The following is an 11,837-nucleotide window of genomic DNA, read 5'->3' as shown; positions in this document are numbered from 1 at the left end:
GATAAGTAGGTACAATGCTAAATGACTGAATGTTTCAACCTGCAGAAAACATCACACATTCCACGCCTGCAGTTTCACCTTTACCCTCTGATACAGCAGATAAAATGCTGGTACGTGTGTGTTCAATGGAAATGATTCTGTGGGCAATAACAATGCTACTGGTAGTGAAATGACCTCATGGTGTATTTTCCCTTTTTTTGAGGCCAACATCTATTCACTATGATCTTAAAGGCATCTAAAACATTACGATTATTTCTGCCTCCTGCCTTCAGATCCTCAGAAGTTCCTTAGCAAGACAGCCTTCTATTTCATAATCACAGATAAACTTAGCATGAAGATAAACATGTTCAAGCTAGGCTGTGAGCAGCAGGTCTTAGGGCATCCGTCTGATAAGAATTTGAATCCTAGATACTTGAGGAGGGTGGGGAAGGCAAAGCTGGGAATCCCCCTGCCCATTTCACCTGATTGAATCCTTACCTCTCCCCAAACTAAATAGCCACACCAGATTTTTAGTGGCCATTTCAGTCTCTGCATCCTGCCAGGAGAAAATAGAGAACTGTAATGTTAAACAATGAAATAGCAAACAAAGAAACAGAAATCAGTATGGGCCTTTCTCTGCATCTTGCATAGAAAATCTCCAAGATGTATTTAAAAAAAAACCAAGGGAGGTGGAGGGGGTGTGGATGAGATACATCTGGTGGGCACAGAATCATGTTGGAGGGACAGGTGTGGAAGCGACAGGAAAGAGGTAGGAACTGGACAGACAGAGACTGGCAAGGGCACATCCAGACTGATACATACACAACTGCTTCTTGAATCAACACAATGTGAATTCATAAGTCTGAAATGTGGTTGGGGTGTTGGATGGGGCCAAAGGTTTGCCAACTTCATGCCAAGCCCACCACTGAAGAACACAGGCAGGAGATGGAGGGTCATTACATGTTTTTGAAGGTGTCTAAACTTTTTAACCTATTTTTTTTACCTGTTCAAAAGACTGAATTTTAATATAACAGAGTTGTCTAAGTAATTTTTAGAGAAATGGTCTTGACTGTGTCACCTGAAAAATTTCATTCATTTGTACCAATTCATAACAAAAGAATCATAAACAGTATCCGCACTGAAATATTCTATTTGTCAACTCAGCAAACTCAACAAGTTTTAGAATTGTGCACCGAGTGAGAACCTATAGTACCATATATTGCCGTAATTTCGAATGAATGACCTTCATTGAAAACAATTTGCCAATTACAAAAGCATATGGCATTCAAAACAACAATTCTTGTCCTAAGTGCGCATCACACAGATGGACTATCATATGAGCAAAGCTTCAGAAGCACAGATTATTCATGGATACCTTGCTATGAAATTATTGGAAACAACTTCAACAGGAGATCGGTTAAATGTGCTACATGTACCTGTTCACCAGAATATTGTTAGCTAAAACATAAACAGAATACTCTCCATGTGGTAACACAAAACAATCTTTGGACTATATTTTTAACTGAAAATGTATTTCAAATCATTTCTTGGGCTATTGTTTCTACCACATAGTCTATATAGGCACACAATCATTTTGGATGTAGTTCATGAACAACTCCAGGAAAGGCGGCTAGATAGCTTGGGAACACATGTGAAGATAAAAATTCACTTTTGTGGGCTCAGCATTGTGGCCTGGTGGCTAAGGTCCTCGCCTTGATCCCATATGGCCGCTGGTTCTAATCCCGGCAGCTCCACTTCCTCTCTGTCGCTCCTCCTCTCAGTATATCTGACTTTGTAATAAAAATAAAATAAATCTTTAAAAAAAAAATTCACTTTTGTACCTCTAAGTTTTGAAATATATCAATAGTCACTTTCTTCTGTTTTATCTTTTTTGTGTTTATTTTATGTATTTGAAAGACAGGGTTACAGAAACACAGGCAGAGAAATAAAGAGGCCTTCCATCCACTGGTTCTCTCCTCAAATGGCAGTAACTGCCTCGGATTGTTCCAGGCAGAATCTGAAAGCCAGGAGCTTCTTTTGTGTCTCCCACTTGGGAACAGGAGCCCATGGGCTTCGGTCATCCTCTTCTGTTTTTCCAGACTTAGCATCAGTGAGCTGGATTACAAGTGAAGCCGCAGGGACTCGAACTGGTGCCCAAATGGAATGCCAATGCTGCGGACACCGGAATTTTCCAGGAACTTCTTTAGTGAATAAAATAAACTTTCCAGAAAATGGGTACATACATTGCAACAGCTGTAAAATCTCATGGCCTTCGATACTGTTTCTGTGCCTTCCAAGGATTAGGAGACCTGTGTCTCCTAATTACCATTCACAGAAGGAGTTGACAGATACCAAGGAGACAGAAAGCAGCCACGCACGTGCTTTCACTTTTGTTGAGGGATGAAGGATTATGTTGCTAAATTCAAAGGAAGCGGGATTCTTTGAGGCCTGACTCTGAATGTGAGAACTCAGATCCTAAAATGACACAAACTTGAGATGGAGACAATATCAGATCATAAATATACATGATTATCCTGAACATAAGGAAGTCGTTCTTATCAGGAGCGCTGATGCTCCCATCAAAGCATTATACGGGCTGTGATACCGACACGTGGTGCATGTCAAAGAGTAATGTAGAGCCAAAAATGTGTTTCTTTCTTTTTTTTTTTTTTAAGATTTATTTATTTTATTACAAAGTCGCATATACAGAGAGGAGGAGAGACAGAGAGGAAGATCTTCCGTCCGATGATTCACTCCCCAAGCGAGCCGCAAAGGCCGGTGCTGCGCCGATCCGAAGCCGGGAACCAGGAACCTCTTCCGGGTCTCCCACGCGGGTGCAGGGTCCCAATGCATTGGGCCGTCCTCAACTGCTTTCCCAGGCCACAAGCTGGGAGCTGGATGGGAAGAGTGGAGCTGCCGGGAACAGAACCGGCACCCACATGGGATCCCGGCGCGTTCAAGGTGAGGACTTTAGCCGCTAGGCTACGCCGCCGGGCCCCAAAAATGTGTTTCAAGACTTTTTTCCTTAGAACAGCAAAAATGATGAAAACTAAAACGCTTGTGATGTGAAACCTTCATTTCCACAAGGTGGTGCTATAACTGCTGCCAAGTATAAAACTCCTGTGCAAGAACCAGAAATCCGAACTATATTTCTAACAGAAGATTAAACCTTCATATGTCTGCTGAGTCCATGAGGAAACACTCTGGCCTTCCATGTCCTGTAGAGAGTGACTTGGGCCTAAGGAAAGGAGAGTGTTCCAGATAATAACATCTTCCACCACCCCCACGCGTTCCTCTGTTGATAGCTTGAGGTCTCACGCTCAGCCTTCTATTTGTAAATGCTGGTACTACGCTGCAGTGTGTATGTGGCAGGGGAGCGAGCCTGGAATTGAGGAGTGTCACAGAATACCAACGACCACCAAAATGCATCTCCCACACTTGCCCACAGCTTCAACATAGGGCAGACCAAGATCACCTGTCCACTGGGCCTTTCCTCACCACTCTGGGACACATTAATCTTGCTTTCCTTTGACTTCCTGTGGCAATATTATTTTTACTCTACTTTAAGCTTATCAGAGCTTGAGTTGGATTATTGTTCCACCATTTCCATTTAAGCATCCAAAGCTCTTTTTGGACAGAGAACGTAACTTTTATTAGCTTTTATGAATCCGCTGTTGCAAGCATCCTGTCCTGAATTTATTGATAGGAATTTTAGAAATGTATGGATATATTCACAGCATTTTTATAAATGCTGCAAATCTAAACAGGTCCATATCCTTTGCTGGTAGCCTGAATTATTGAGAGAATGCAACACCAATTCATGACCTGGACCTAGGAATGCGATTCTATAAACCACAACCTCTCTGTGGCTCTTGGATCATCTCTGAAAGGGCAGAATTGCTCGAATGATGTTTGGATATTTTTTTTTTTTAGTATTGCCTTCTCTGACTTAACATCTTCAGTGCCCTCTTGAGAGTCACAGGCTCTCTGTGTGTTCTAAGGGAAAGAAATGGATGTTTCTGCTGATGCAAATGGCATTACCTTCTCTGTTCATCTCAATTTCCAAGGAGGCATGAAGAACAAGCCCCTGCATAGACACAAATATCACAGGAGACCATTCTGCTTTACGTTTTTTTTTAAAAAGATTCATTTATTTTTATTGGAACGGCAGATATACAGAGAGGAGGAGAGACAGAGAGGAACATCTTCCAGCCGATGATTCACCCTCCAAGCAGCTGCAAGGGCTGAAGCTGAGCCAATCCGAAGCTGGGAGCCAGGAGCTCTTCCTGGTCTCCCACATGGATGCAGGGTCCCAAGGCTTTGGGCTGTCCTCAACTGCTTTCCCAGGCCACAAGCAGGGAGCTGGATGGGAAGAGAGGCCACCGGGATTAGAACCGGTGCCCATATGGGAGCCCGGGCATGCAAGGCGAGGACTTTAACCACTACGCTATCGCTCCAGGCCCCCATTCTGCTCTATGCAGCACCTCTGTTATTCACTCAATCGTCATTGATAACTGACCAGGTAGACAGCCTCTGCTGCTTACAAGCAAACAGTACAGTGAGGGAATTCCAAAGCAAGAGCATTTCTCCAGCTAGGAAAACTCACTAGAGAAATATACTAAAGGTATGACTTAACTGACAACATAGGGAACTTGTTTATGAATTACATTGGTTCAAAAATAGAAAAGCTAAATTTGCTACAAATATACAATGAGGAAAATAATCAGAGACATTCTATATTTTCGGAAAGGATAATTTATTGTCATACAACATCCGTTCTCCCCAAATTAAGCTCAACAAATATTTCAGTTTGGTTGACTAAGAACCTCTGACAACTCACTCAATATCAAAAACCCTGAGCTCACTCTGACAACCACATTTCGGTTCCAGAGAACTGGGAAGGAGACGTGAGCACACACCAGGGAGCATGGCATCTCATAGACCACACTCTTCTGGTTGGCTGCTCAGAGGACCGTACCAGCTAGGACTGGCCCAGGAGCTTCTTCCAGGTCTCCCGTGTGGGTGCAGGAGCACACGCGCCTGGGTCATCTTCCACTGCTTTTCCCAGGCCATTAACCAGGATCAGGATCAGAAGTGGAGGATCAGGGAGTTGAACCGGCATCCACGTGGAATGCTGGCATTGCAGGCAGTAACTTCATCCACTATGCCACAACAATGACCCCCCCCAAATTACATCTCTTCTATCTTGTCATTTTTCACTGGCATCTAGAAACCTCCACTGTTATAATTAACCCTCGGGTTACACCCGTCGTTTTCCTACCAGTTTCTGCAAACCCTGAAAGATTCTTTAAGACCCAAATCTGAAGTCACATCATTGCTAAACACTTCTTGTTCTCTTTTCCAGCCCTCAGAGCACTTAGAATGAGTCTGTAATTTCATTTCCTAGGCCTTGTTTTATCTGTTGAACATGTATTTGGGTGGGAATATGGTGGGAGAGGAGATGCTGAAAATACAGTTCATGACAGTAGTCTCTTCTTATCCAGGACTTTTCATCCCAAGGTTTTAGTATAATCAGCTGAGGTGTGAAAGTCCTGAATAGGAAATGGCATAAACAAATCATCTTGTTCTAAATCATTTTACTGCAACATATGATTTTCTTACATTATACCATCACTTGCTAGGACTAATTTCATATTGTGCCTACTCTTTTTTAAGGATTTATTTATTTTTATTACAAAGTCAGATATAAAGAGGGGAGGAGAGAAAGGAAGATCTTCTGTCCAATGATTCACTCCCAAAGTGACCACAACAGCTGGAGCTGTGCCGATCCAAAGCCAGGAGCCTGGAACCTCCTTCAGGTCTCCCATGCAGGTACAGGATCCCAAGGCTTTGGGCCGTCCTCGACTGCTTTCCCAGGCCACAAGCAGGGAGCTGGATGGGAAGTAGAGCAGCCGGGTTACGAGCCAGTGACATGTGGTATCCTGGTGAATGCAAGGCAAAGATTTTATGTATTTTAAAGATTTATTTAATTTTTATGGAAAGTTAAATACACAGAGCAGAGGAGAGACAGAGAGGAACATCTTCTGTCCAATGATTCACTCCCAAACTGACCACAACAGCTGGAGCTGTGCCGATCTGAAGCCAGGAGCCAGGAACTTCCTCCAGGACTCCCACACAGGTGCAGGATCCCAAGGCTTTGGGCCATCCTCAACTGATTTCCCAGGCCACAAGCAGAGAGCTGGATGGGAAATGGGGCTGCCGGGATTAGAACCGGTGTCCATATGGGATCCTGGCATATTCAAGGCAAGTGCCTTAGCCACTAGGCCACCACGCTGTGCCCTATTGTACCTAATTTATAAATGATATGTTAGCATAGATATGCATGTGTAGGACAGTAACTGTCTTGTCTCCAGCATCTGCCTGGGGTCTTGCATCCCATCTGCTGTGGCTTCACTGACTGTGTGCTCACCGATCAGCCAGAGTCCTGATAAGCTAGGTCCCCACCAATACGTCAAACATGTTCATGAATTAGTAACTTCAAAGTGATATTTCATTCCTGTGTAATTGTCAGGCCCGACCTGGTAGCTTAGTGACTAGAGTGCTCGCCCTGCATGCACCGGGATCCCATATGGGCACTGGTTCTAATTCCAGCTGCTCTGCTTCCCGTCCAGCTCCCTGCTTGTGGCCTGGGAAAGCGGTTGAGGACAGCCCAAAGCCTTGGAACCCTGCACCCGCGTGGGAGGCCAAGAAGAAGCGCTTGGCTTCAGATCAACTTAGTTCTAGCTGATATGGCTGCCTGGGGAGTGAACCGGCAGATGGAAGAGCTTTCTGTATCTCCTTTTCTCTGTGTCTATCTGCCTTTCTAATAAAAATAAATACATCTTTTAAAATATGTTACACGCAAAATTTCAGAAATAATCATTTGTGCATCTTACTTTCTTTCTGAAACACATAACGAAATGTCAAGCCCTCCTGCTATGTCATGCACAGGACATAAATCATCATTTTGTCCCAAGTATCCATGCTGCACAACCCACCTGTCGGTCACTGAGGAGACAGATCAGTTACCAGATGATTGTCGTTTGGCAGTGTTGCGGTAGACCTTATGTGATCAATAATGGCCTCCAAGCACAAGCACGGTGTCGCAAAGGCACCACTAAGAGTATGAAACATCAAAGGACAGACGAGCTCTGGCAATAACGGGCAACATAGCAACATATACATGAGACTGTAAAATGTATAAGGTGATAAGATTATGCAACAAAGAATGTATAGGTTCTGCTTTCTCCACCGTTTCAGGCCAGCACTGGGGTTCTTAAGATGTATTCCCTAGCAATAGGGGGTTCTGTTGTACAGCTGCAGTGTTCGGCCACCATAAATTTAGACATTGAAAATATGGTTTCCGTAATCTGAACAGTAACAGAAGACAGGCAGTTTTTTCACACGCCTCCCCTTCTGAGTTCTTTGTGCTTAATTTCCATTCTGAATCCATTTTTGTATGATCCTAGGTAGGCAATTTTATTTTTCTCTATGCAATGAGCTCTAACGCTGACTGATTTCTATGCTATAAATTTTGCCAAAGCACTTGGTTCATTCATGAGTCCGGAGGGCTAGGGAAGGAATGAGCCTTTTTGAAAGTTTTAGTAATAGGAACAGAATAGATTTCATGTATTTCATAGGTACCATTCTAAGAAGATAGCTAGTCTGCCCTCTCTCGCTCTCTTCTTCCCTCAGTTCCCTACTTTCCTTCCTTCCTTCTTTCCTTCCTTCATTTTTTTCCTTTAATTTAGGGATGTTCTCTTTGAAAGGCAATTATATCCCTTCTCTTTCTCCCCTGTGGATCCTGCCTGCCCAACACCCTCCACATTCACCCTGGAGCACATCGACTAATTCAGTCTTTGTTAATCTGATACTTTAAAATGCTTATCTGCTTGACAACGTGAATAAATATTTATTACCCTGTAATAGATTCTCAGTTTAGGCTTATCTTCTCTTAAAGAAGTTAAATGGACTATGAAAATGCATAGGTTAAAAGACTTAACCCTGAGACTTGCAGTGATCTTTGCCCACTCGAACACAGCACCTCTGTCCAGCTCTAAGAAATGTTAAGAGATCCAGTCCCCAAACAGAACCTGCGCAGCAATGTGCTTCTGTGTTATCTACGCTTGCATGTTGCCTGCAGGGTCGAGCACAGACTCCAAATGAGACATTGCTTCCACGTTGCTAACTTCAGAAACTACTTCACAGAGGCATGACTGCATGAGCACAGTGCTCCCCTCTGCTGCCTGTCTGCTTGCCCCGCTTTACCCCTTTTGGGTCTTAAAGTGGCTGTTTGCAATATCCTTCCATCCTCACGCGCAGTGGCTCAGCCCGCAAGTCTCAATTCTGGCATCCCTAAGACTCTGACAGCAAACACTTTGATCCTCTGTACTCCTGCAGCGTTCTAGGCAAACTGGAACCTCATAAACCTTAGCTTGGATGTACTTAAGAATGATCTAATACAAATTTTTAAAGCAAATAATGGGGACACACATGCAGGTGTCCCACCAATACATTGTGTGACACTTTGCACACGCTATTAATGACTCACAATTTAACACACTTCAGTATACTGGGCTTCTAAGACTTGAAAACAAAGTCCCCCCATTGAAAAGAAGAAACATCAACTTGGGAAGTATAAATCCAAGACAAGAAACAACATACCTCTCACTGGCTACTCCTCATCTCCACCTCACTCCCTATTTCAGTCCATTCTCGACTCTCCACAGGACAGTTTTTGTATTGTTTTGTTTTGTTTTCTAACCTAACCTGGTCACATCATAACGTTGACTCTTTGGCCCATCTTCAGAAGGGCAGTATACAAACTCAGTAACCTTCGTGACCTACGAAGCCTTCCACTGTTTCTCTGCACGGCTACCAGGCCAATTTGTCCTCTGTTATTTTTCTCCATCTCTCATGCCCAAACTTTCTGCACTGTATGAACAGCATTGGCCAAGCTTCTAGTATTCCATATTCTATTTCCATTGTTGATATTACTTTCTGCTTATCTGTTCCACCCAAGTAACCGAGTACCTTTTAAAGACAAGCAACTCAAAAGGCACCTTGCCATTAAGCCTCCTTTGATTCCCTCACAATACCCATCATCTTTGCTTTCTGCTTTCTGCTTCTCTTTGTGTTAACCTCACTATACAGCTGACCACACTGTTCCACTGGTTTCATTTATTTTCATTTTATTTGAAAGAAATATGAAGAGACAACTTTCACCTGTGGATCCGTTCACCCAAGTGCCTGTAACATCCAGAGATGAGCCCAGCTGAAATCAGACCAGGAACTCGGGTCTCCCACAGGAGCTCCAGGGTTGACGTACTGTTGCCTTTTGAGGCATGCATAAGCAAGAGGTTGGAATCAGAGGGCGAGTTCAGACCCAAACCCAGGCACTCCAATGCAGGATACAGTGTCGCAGGCAGCATCTTAAGCAGTACACTATCATTGACTTCTTACTTGTTCCTCTCGTATAATAGACTTCTTCTCAGGAGCAGAGGTTAAAAATCCATAGTCAGTAAAGGGGAAAAAATGGATGATGCAATAATAATACTGTGCCTTGAACATTCAGCACTAAAATTACGATTGTGTTAATGTCTAAAAGTTGAGAAAACAAGTACAGGAATTGAAGAGAAAAGCATGTTCACCAGAATGGAATAGAAGGGCCAAGAACCATCGTGGCTAAGTGAGGGCGGAACTGCAAAAACACATAGGGACTAAGAACAGTCAGGTTTTTAAAATAAATAAAAAGATTGAGCTGAAAACGGCTCAGATGGTTGGGGATCAACAAAAAGCAGATCAGCAATATACGGGCAATATTTCAAGAACTGTCGTGGAACAGCTGGTTAACAACACGCATCCAATACCATGGTATGATGGGGCCATAGCCACGCCCAGTCAGGACACTGGCAGCCCCACTGGCAGCACCGAGGAGCCCTGGTACCTGGAGCCACACAGGGCAGTGCTTTGGTCTTCCACCCAACCCGAACCAGAACTCAAAGGCAGTGTCTTGTCTCCAGTTAAAGGTGTCTTAACTTCTAGAGACTGTTCCTATTCTCTCCTAATTCAGCTCTCATTTTTAAATAACCCAATCCTTCATCTGTTTACACTTTGTAATCTCATCATCTTGTCGTGGAAGGTGTACTCACACAATAGGCGTAGCTGCCTGGCAATGCAGTATGGCTAACGCCTTTGCACATCACATACTCCTATGAAGGAAATTTCCTTATGTTACCTGATGTAATCGCCATTGCAATCCGCGGGGTGAGTGTTATTAAACATTGTTATCTCCATTTCAGACATTAGAAAAATAAAGCATCCGTTTGAGAGGGAGGCGAATATGGCCAAGATGTGACTTAAACTCAGTGGTGAGAGCTTTCACACCTACATTTGTCTGAATCTCAATTCCATCATCTTCCCACTGTATCCCTCTCCCTACTCCCTAGGCCCACATTAAATCCAAATAAAATCTCCTAAGAAGCTCAGGCCCCAAAAGTAAGCAACAAGGAGCGACAATTGAAAAAAAAATCAACAAGCATAATAATGAGATCTACACATTATCTAGTAAGGGAAGAAGGCTCAGGAGAAGCAAGCTGGTCCCCGCATACAAACACAGCCTGCAGACAGGGACAGACGAACAGCACATTCCCCAAGTGATCAGCCTGCACTTTCCAACATTTCAATACTAGTAGAAAAGCCAGCTTCAGTCTCACATGCTTGGGCCCAGTGCAATACCCAAGAGGTTGAATCCTCACTTTGCATGTGCCAGGATCTCTATGTGGACACCAGCTCGTGTCCTGGCTGCCCCGCTTCCCATCCAGCACCCTGTTTGTGACCTGGGAAGGCAGTAGAGGACGGTCTTACACCCATGTGGGAAACCTGAGAGAAGCTCCTGACTCCTGGTTTTAGCCATTGTGACTCAGCTCTAGCCATGTTGACTGCTCGGGGAAGAACCAGTGGATGGAAGATCTTTTTGTCTCTCCTGCTCTCTGTAAATCTTCCTTCCCCCAAAAAACAAATGAATCTTTAAAGTAATAAATAAGTAGAGCCTGGTGCAGTAGCCTAGCGACTAGGGTCCTCACCTTGCATACACCAGAATCCCATGTGGGCTGCCAGTTTGTGTTCCGGCAGTCCCACTTCCCATCCAGCTCCTTGCTTGTGGTCTGGGAAAGCAACAGAGGACGGCCCAAAGCCTTGGACCCCCCCCCCCCACCCATGTGGGATACCCAGATGAGGCTTCAGGCTCCTGGCTTCAGATTGGCTCAGCTCTGGCCATTGTGGCTACTTGGGGAGTGAACTATCGGACAGAAGATCTTCCCCTCTGTCTCTCCTCCTCTCTGTATATCTCACTTTCCGATGAAAATAAATAAATCTTTAAAAATAATAACAGCAATAATAAATTTATTTTTTAAAATCTTGCCTGCTGCTTAATTCTCTGCAAAAAGAGCCCAGATTTACTGAATCGGTGGTGAGAACTTGAAGAACAGAAATGCTGATGGGTAAAAGTTGGCAGAGAAAATAGCAGTCAAGTCCATAAGGCAAGAGTTTAGGCAAGTCCCGTGCAGTTCAAGTGAAGTAGGTCAAAGAACCACGTGGTTTGGAAAGCACCTGCTGCCCTCCTGGCCCTGCTGCCCACTCCCAACAGCTAGCATGGAGACATCAGAGGGCAGCAACCCCCATGCGAGAGTCAGAGGTCTCTGAACCTGCTGCTGTTCTCACAGCCTACACTGTGTTCTTTCCCGAGCTAGAAACGCCACAGCCCTAGTTCAAACTTTATGATCTGCAGCTTTCTGGTTCCTATCCTCTTGCAGGAATTGTTGAGCTATGCTGGGCCTGCTGTGGGCCCTGCTCCTGAC

The sequence above is a fragment of the Ochotona princeps genome, chromosome 25 (assembly GCF_030435755.1).
Source record: "Ochotona princeps isolate mOchPri1 chromosome 25, mOchPri1.hap1, whole genome shotgun sequence".
In the NCBI taxonomy this organism is placed as follows: domain Eukaryota; kingdom Metazoa; phylum Chordata; class Mammalia; order Lagomorpha; family Ochotonidae; genus Ochotona; species Ochotona princeps.
The sequence above is the reverse complement of the archived record's forward strand: the minus strand, read 5'-3'. Positions refer to the sequence as shown.